Consider the following 7,563-nt stretch of genomic DNA (forward strand, 5'->3'; position numbering starts at 1 on the left):
GGGATGGCGTTTGTTTGATGTTTATTTTTGTTTTTGTGTGTTTTTGCACTTTATTTTCATTATATAATATTTAGTATTCACTAACTGGTTTTTCTTTGTTTCTATTTCTTCAACTTCATTTTAGGTGTTTTATTACCTGAAGCAAGTTAGATTTTCTTGTCGGTTTTGATCCAAAAATTGAAAGGACTGTTTAGAGTAGACTTTGAGAACAAAGAAATATGACTCTACCAAGGGACAATCTAGCCATATCCCAGATACAATAGCAAAATGTTAATAACCCATTATTACCGCAAGATGCTCAAATACAAAATAGAACTATATGAGATTTTCTAGTACTTGTCTTCGATGATTTATAACCGAGAGTTGCTAGGCTAGCAATCTAAGGCTGGAATTTTGAACTTAAGCTAATAATGTTTCAAATGCTAAATTCTAATGGACAATATGCTAGACTACCACATGAAGATGCGAGAGTATATCTTAAATCCTTTTTATAGATCTAAGCTTCCTTTAGTCAACAAGGCGTTCCTGATGATGCCTTGAAGATGCAATTATTTCCTTATTCCTTACAAGGAAGAACCCGTGCTTGGTTTTTTTGGGCTACCTGGCAAGTCAACTACTTATTGGAATGCTCTAGCAACACATTTTTTTTTTACGATTTCATCCCCAACAATGAATGCCCATCTTCAAAATGATACTACTATTTATCATTAGCTGGATGATGAAAATCTTCACACCATATGGGAACGTTATAAATCATTACTTCGACATTGTCCTATGCACGACATTCAACTAGAAACAAAAAATGAGATTTTTTATAATGAGTTGAATTCAAATACAAGGAATCTTGTCGACGCATCAACCAATGGACCTCTGTTGGACTGTACTTCTAATGATGCTGCGAGAATTCTTGAGAGATTTGCTCAGAATGATTATCAATACCCTATCTCCAGAGTTGCACAAGCAAAAACTACTCCAGGAGTTATTGAGTTGGATGTAATAACCACACTAAGTGCTTAAGTTTCTTCTCTCATAAACATGATTAAAAATATGCAAGGGACTAGCGGCGTTGCACCTATACAGGTCGCTCAACAAGTTGATGTTCCTACTTTTTGTTGTGAGATTTGTAGTGACAACCATAGCTATGAAGATTTTTCACAACATGTAGAGAATACTTGTTATATTAGTAACATCTACAAAAATTCTTATGGTAACTCTTACAACAACTATGCACGCAATAAACCGTTTTGGGGAACTCAGAATGCTGGACAAAATACTGCAACATTCAGATATGAGAATATATGTACTCATGGCAATTATAATCCAAGACAAGGGAATTACAATCAATAATAGTATAACTACAATCAGTACACTCAGATGCATCCACAACAAGGCCAGACACATCCATACCAAAATTTAATGTACCCGCAACACTCTTCATTTCCTAATTAGCATGTTCAAGGACATCGACAACTACCGTACACTAAAGCTTCTACTTCTGACTTATTAGCAACTCTTGAGGCATTAATGTGAGAGCATATTACTCGTACGAAAGCTATTGTACAGGGGAATTCATCTTCAGTTCGAGCGTTGGAGGCACAATTAGGACAACTTACCTCAAATCTAAATACTCGACCACCAGGCTCATTACCTAGTGACAAGGAAAATACCAGTCTGAGGGGGAAAAACATTGTAAGGTTATCACTCTTAGGAGTGGTAAACAAACTGGCGAACAGTTTGTAGACTCTACTGTAGCACCTCAAGATACAAATGGAGTGATCACTGATGGGAAGTTCTAAAAATTGTCACTCATATGCCTAATGTTTGACCTTCAAAACTGTCGACGCAATCAAAGGTGTCAGCAGAAGTAGATGTATCTCTACCTTTACCTTTCCCACAAAGATTCAGGAAGAATGAGCATGACAAGTAGTATCAGCAATTCCTGGACACACTAAAGAAACTACATATCAACATTCCTTTAGTAGACGCTTTGGTACAAATTCTAAGTTATTAGAAATTTATGAAAGACCTCTTGTCCGAGAAGAAGAAGCTCACTGATATTGAAACTATTATACTCACAGAAGGCTGTAGTGCTATTTTGACAAACAAGTTGCCCCCTAAATTGAAAGATCCTAGAAGCTTTACCATCCCATGTTCAATAGGTAATCATTATGTGACTTGAAAGCAAACCTAATGCTTCTATCAACTTTCAGAAAGTTGGGAATTAGTCACATGAAACCTACTACAGTGACATTACAACTAATAGATCGATCATTGGCTCAACCTGAAGGGCAAATCGAAGATGACTTAGTTCATATGGCTAAATTCATTTTTTAGCTGATTTTATCATACTTGACTGCGAGGCAAACAAGGAGGTTCCCATAATCTTGGGATGGCCATTTTTAGCCACCGGCTGAACTCTTGTTGATGTTTACAAAGTTGAACTAACCATGCAACTAAATGATGAGCAACCTTCAGTGTTTTTGAATCTATTCAATGTAAGGACAAAGAAGAATGTCATACTGTCGATATGCTAGATGATCAAATTGAGGACGAATTCAATAACCAAAGCACAATTCTTTCTAAAGAGTTCGCAGTGACATTTGATGCCGAGTCTTTAGCCGATTGTGATAACATGGTTAGAGCTAATAATCTTGAACTCAAGCATGGATGGCATATTGAATCCTTAGACCTAGCCAAATGAACAACCCCAAATTTCAAACCATCTATTAAAGAAGCTCCTATTCTGGAATTGAAACCACTACCTCCTCATCTTAAACATGTCTTTCTAGCTGATCACAATACTCTCCCAGTTATTGTCTCTGCAACACTAGATGTAACTCAAGAAGAGAAATTGGGCCATATTCTCAAGCAACATAAAAGAGCTATTGCTTGGAGTATTGTCGATATTCAAGGAATTAGTCCTTCTTTTTGCATGCACAAGATCAAGTTAGAAGATGAAGGCAAGCAATCGGTGGAACAGTAGAGAAGATTAAATAAAAAGATAAAAGGAAGTTGTCAAGAAGGAAATCATAAAATGGCTTGATGCTAGAATTATTTACCCGATTTCTAATAGCAATTGGTAAGTCCAGTGCAATGCGTACCTAAAAAGAGTGGCATCACTGTGGTTCACAATGATAAGGACGAATTAATTCCTACATGCATTCCTATGGGATGGCGAGTTTGTATGGATTATTGCAAATTGAATGCGGCCATAAAGAAGGATCACTTCAAACTTCCTTTTATTGAACAAATGTTGGATTGGCTTGCTGGAAAGGCCTATTATTGCTTTTTAGATAACTATTCTGGGTACAATCAAATTATTATTGCACCACAGGATCAGGAGAAAACAACCTTCACCTTCCCCTTTGGTACTTTCGCTTTTCATTGTATGCTTTTCTGTATTTGCAACGCAACAGCCACATTCAAAGGTGCATGATGGCAATATTCTCAGATATGATTGAAGACTCTTTAGAGGTTTTTATGGATGATTTCTCAGTCTATGCGAATAATTTTGATCATTGTGCTAACAATTTGGATAAAGTATTGCAGTGGTGTGAACACACACATCTTGTTCTAAATTAGGAAAAATGTCATTTCATGGTAATTAAAGGCATTGTGTTATGTCATTGCATCTCTAGTCAAGGCATTCAAGTAGACAAAGCTAAGGTGGAAATCATTGAAAAATTACCTCTACCAACAAATGTGAAAGATATTCGTAGTTTTCTTGGGAATTCGGGGTTTTACCGAAGGTTTATTAGAGATTTTCCAAAAATTGAAAAGCCCTTATGCTCATTGCTGGATCAAAATAAAAAATCCTTCTTTGACAATGCATATCTTGATGCCTTTATTTAGTTAAAAAAGTAGCTAGTGAATGTACCCATTATTTTCGCACTAGATAAATCTCAACCTTTTGAAGTTATGTGCGATGCAAGCGACTTTGCTGTGGGTGCGATTCTAGGACAATGAAAGGGAAAGGTATTTCACGCTATCTATTATGCTAGCAAAACTCTTATAGAGAAAGAATTGCTAGCTATAGTCTTTACTTTTCACAAGTTTCATTCCTATCTTGTCTACACAAAGGTTACTGTATTCACTAATACTTGGCGTTGAGATATCTCATTGTAAAAAAAGATGCCAAACCAAGAATGATACGCTGGACATTACTGTTGAAAGAATTTAACATCAAGAAGAAAGACCATAAGGGTTCAGAGAATCAAGTTGCAGACCATCTGTCTCAATTGAAAAGTGGCAGCGAAGACGGAAACATACTTCAAATTGTTGACGCATTCCTAGATGAGAAGTTATTTGTTGTAGATGCAACTCCTTGGTATGCTGATTTTGTTAATTATCTAGTGTGTGTAAAACTCCCATTGGGTGTCACAGGGCATAAAAAATAAAGATTTCTTTGTGACATAGTGAAGTATCATTGGAACGAGTCGTATTTATTCAATGTATGCAATGACAACATCATTCGACGTTGTGTTCTGGAAGAGGAGATGCTTTCAATCCTAAAGCATTGTCATGATGCTCCTTATGGAGGTCATTTCAGCGGTATGAGAACTGCTGCTAAAGTACTCCAATCAGGATTCTACTGGTCGTCATTATTCAAAGATGCCCACAATTTTGTGAATCAATGCGATAAGTGTCAGCGCACCGATTCTATATCCCGACACAGTGAAATGTTACATCAACCAATTATGGAGGTTTAATTATTTGATGTTTGTGGTAAGTATTTTATGGGACCATTTTCGAGTTGATTTGGAAATCTTTATATATTAGAAGGTGTTCACTACGTCTCAAAGTGGGTTGAAGCTGTTGCAGTCCAAAAGGATGATGCAAAGATAGTGCTAAAATTTTTTCACAAGCATATACTCACCTACTTTGGCAGACCAAAGGCATTGATTAGTGATCAGGGTACACACTTTCATTGCAATCAAGTGACAACTGCACTGAAGAGATATGGAGTTAGTCATAGAATGGCTACTACTTATCATCTGCAAACCAATGGACAAGCCAAAGTATCAAATCGACAAATTAAGAACATTCTTGAGAAGGTTGTAAACCCTTCGAGGAAAGATTGGTCTTTCCAATTAGATGATGCTTTATGGGCATTGTGGATAGCATACAAAACTCCATTAGGGATGTCATTATATTAAATGGTTTTTGGGAAAGCATGTCACTTGCCAATTGAACTGGAACACAAAGCAATGTGGGCAATTAAGTAAGTGAACATGGACTATGAAGTGACAACCAAGTGACAACCGCACTGAAGAGATATGGAGTTAGTCATAGAATGGCTACTACTTATCATCTGCAAACCAATGGACAAGCCAAAGTATCAAATCGACAAATTAAGAACATTCTTGAGAAGGTTGTAAACCCTTCGAGGAAAGATTGGTCTTTCCAATTAGATGATGCTTTATGGGCATTGTGGATAGCATACAAAACTCCATTAGGGATGTCATTATATTAAATGGTTTTTGGGAAAGCATGTCACTTGCCAATTGAACTGGAACACAAAGTAATGTGGGCAATTAAGTAAGTGAACATGGACTATGAAGTAGATGGAAAGAAAAGGTTATTGGATATCACTGAACTAGAGGAGATTAGGAGAAATGCCTATGAAAGTGCTGTGATTTATAAGGAAAAGACCAAACGATGGCGTGACAAAATTATTTTACAGTGACAATTTATCGTGGGTCAACAGGTTTTATTATTCAATTCTCAACTTAAATTGCACCAAGTAAATTGCGTTCACGTTGGTCTGGACCATTTGATGTTGTCGACGTATTTCCTCATGGTGCAGTCACAATTTGAGATTTACGTGATGGAGATGAGTTCAAAGTAAATGGACAAAGGCTGAAAGACTACTTTGGCAACAGTAATCAAAAACACGCAGTGACCATTAAATTGGTCGAAAAGTTTTAATTTTTAATTTTTACTCCGTGATTTTAGTTTATTTTATTTATTTTTTGTTAAAGTTTATTTTCTTTCCTTTTTTATAGAATAATTAGGTACCATTGTTGATGCTTTGAAATTTTGATGTCAACGCATTCCGTAAATCTGTACTACCATTTATAACTCATCAGAATTTAGGGAAATTCAGATTCCATCATTGGATCAAAAATCACTCAGTTGTTTGATCCTTCTAAGCGGGCACAATTTCTATGAGACACAACTATTCCCGCCAACTTTATATCTCTCCACAAAACAATATGCATCTCTATATTCCTCTTTCACTTACTATACATCCTCCCCCACTGTACCGACTGTAGCGTATTCAAGCAACCATTTTTATTTCCTTTCTCTTCTCAAGATCATATATTTTCAACTTTAAACCATTTTCCCTCAACAAAAGATGGAAAAAACGAGAGGCTCGGTCAAGAAAGCAACCAAAGCTGTTGAAGAACATGCGTCCTCTACTATAGCAATTCGTGAATTGGAATCCCCCAAGCACGTGCAGGAAAAGGAGTTGAATGAAGTGGCAAAGGAACGATTTCAAGACAACATGTTGAAGTGAAACTTCCACCCTGAACATGGCATTTCCCTTTCGCAACAACAAGACTTGGGTAAGCAAGTCTACAAAACCATCTCGAAGTTGAAGTGGGAAACTTGTTGCACCCATCATGGAAGCTATTCTCCTTCATTGGTACGTGAGTTTTAGGCTAACCTTTATCATCAAGAGTTAGAGTTCATTTTTTTAGAAGGCTTAATACCATGAGACGTGAAAAAAAATTAATGAGCTGTTCAACAACAAGGTGGATGAAGAAGAACACTCCGAGTTCATTAAGGATATCACAGATGAAAAACAAGACCTGTTGGTGAAAAATTTGTGTGTCGAAGGACCATTGTGGATGGGTTCCCATACAAAGAATTATACGATGCACCGTTGCTTCATAACGCTGCAAAGCAAAATCTGGTTTCTAAAGCCCTCTACTCACAGCACCACAGTCACCCTCGACAGAATGTGTCTGATACATTCCATCGTCAAGGGCAAAAAGATTGATGTCGGTGTAATACTCCACCAAGAAATTGTTGACTGTACCGCAAGGCAAACTAGAATCTTGGTTTTCCCATCATTGGTAATGTTATTGTGCCAACAAAGAGGAATTGTGCTCCGTGATGGTGAGAAAGTCCTAGAAAATAAGGGTCCGATCAATAAAGCCTCTATAGAAAGAATGACTTATTCCAAATATACACCGATACTAAAAGAGGCAGAAACAACCAAAATAAGGAAGGATACAACCAAAGCCGATAGCAAAGGAACAAACCTGAATGCTGAAACATCATTATGGCGTAAAATGAAAGATGTCAAGAAAATGGTCAATTCCATCAATAATAGACAGATTTGGCTTGTCACTACAATAGAAGATATAGAGAAATCCCAGAATTTGTTTTACGCTTATACCAAAGCCTGGAACAGTTCTATTGTAGCCACATTAAGCCAATTGAGCCCATCCCCACTATTGGAATATCTGGTGTTTCCACCAATCATTCGAAATTATGATCTCTCATCTGAGGATGACGACTTAGAAGACCAAGATAGATCGGTGGCATCCCTTC

This window comes from Gossypium raimondii, chromosome 13 (assembly GCF_025698545.1).
Source record: "Gossypium raimondii isolate GPD5lz chromosome 13, ASM2569854v1, whole genome shotgun sequence".
Lineage (NCBI taxonomy): Eukaryota > Viridiplantae > Streptophyta > Magnoliopsida > Malvales > Malvaceae > Gossypium > Gossypium raimondii.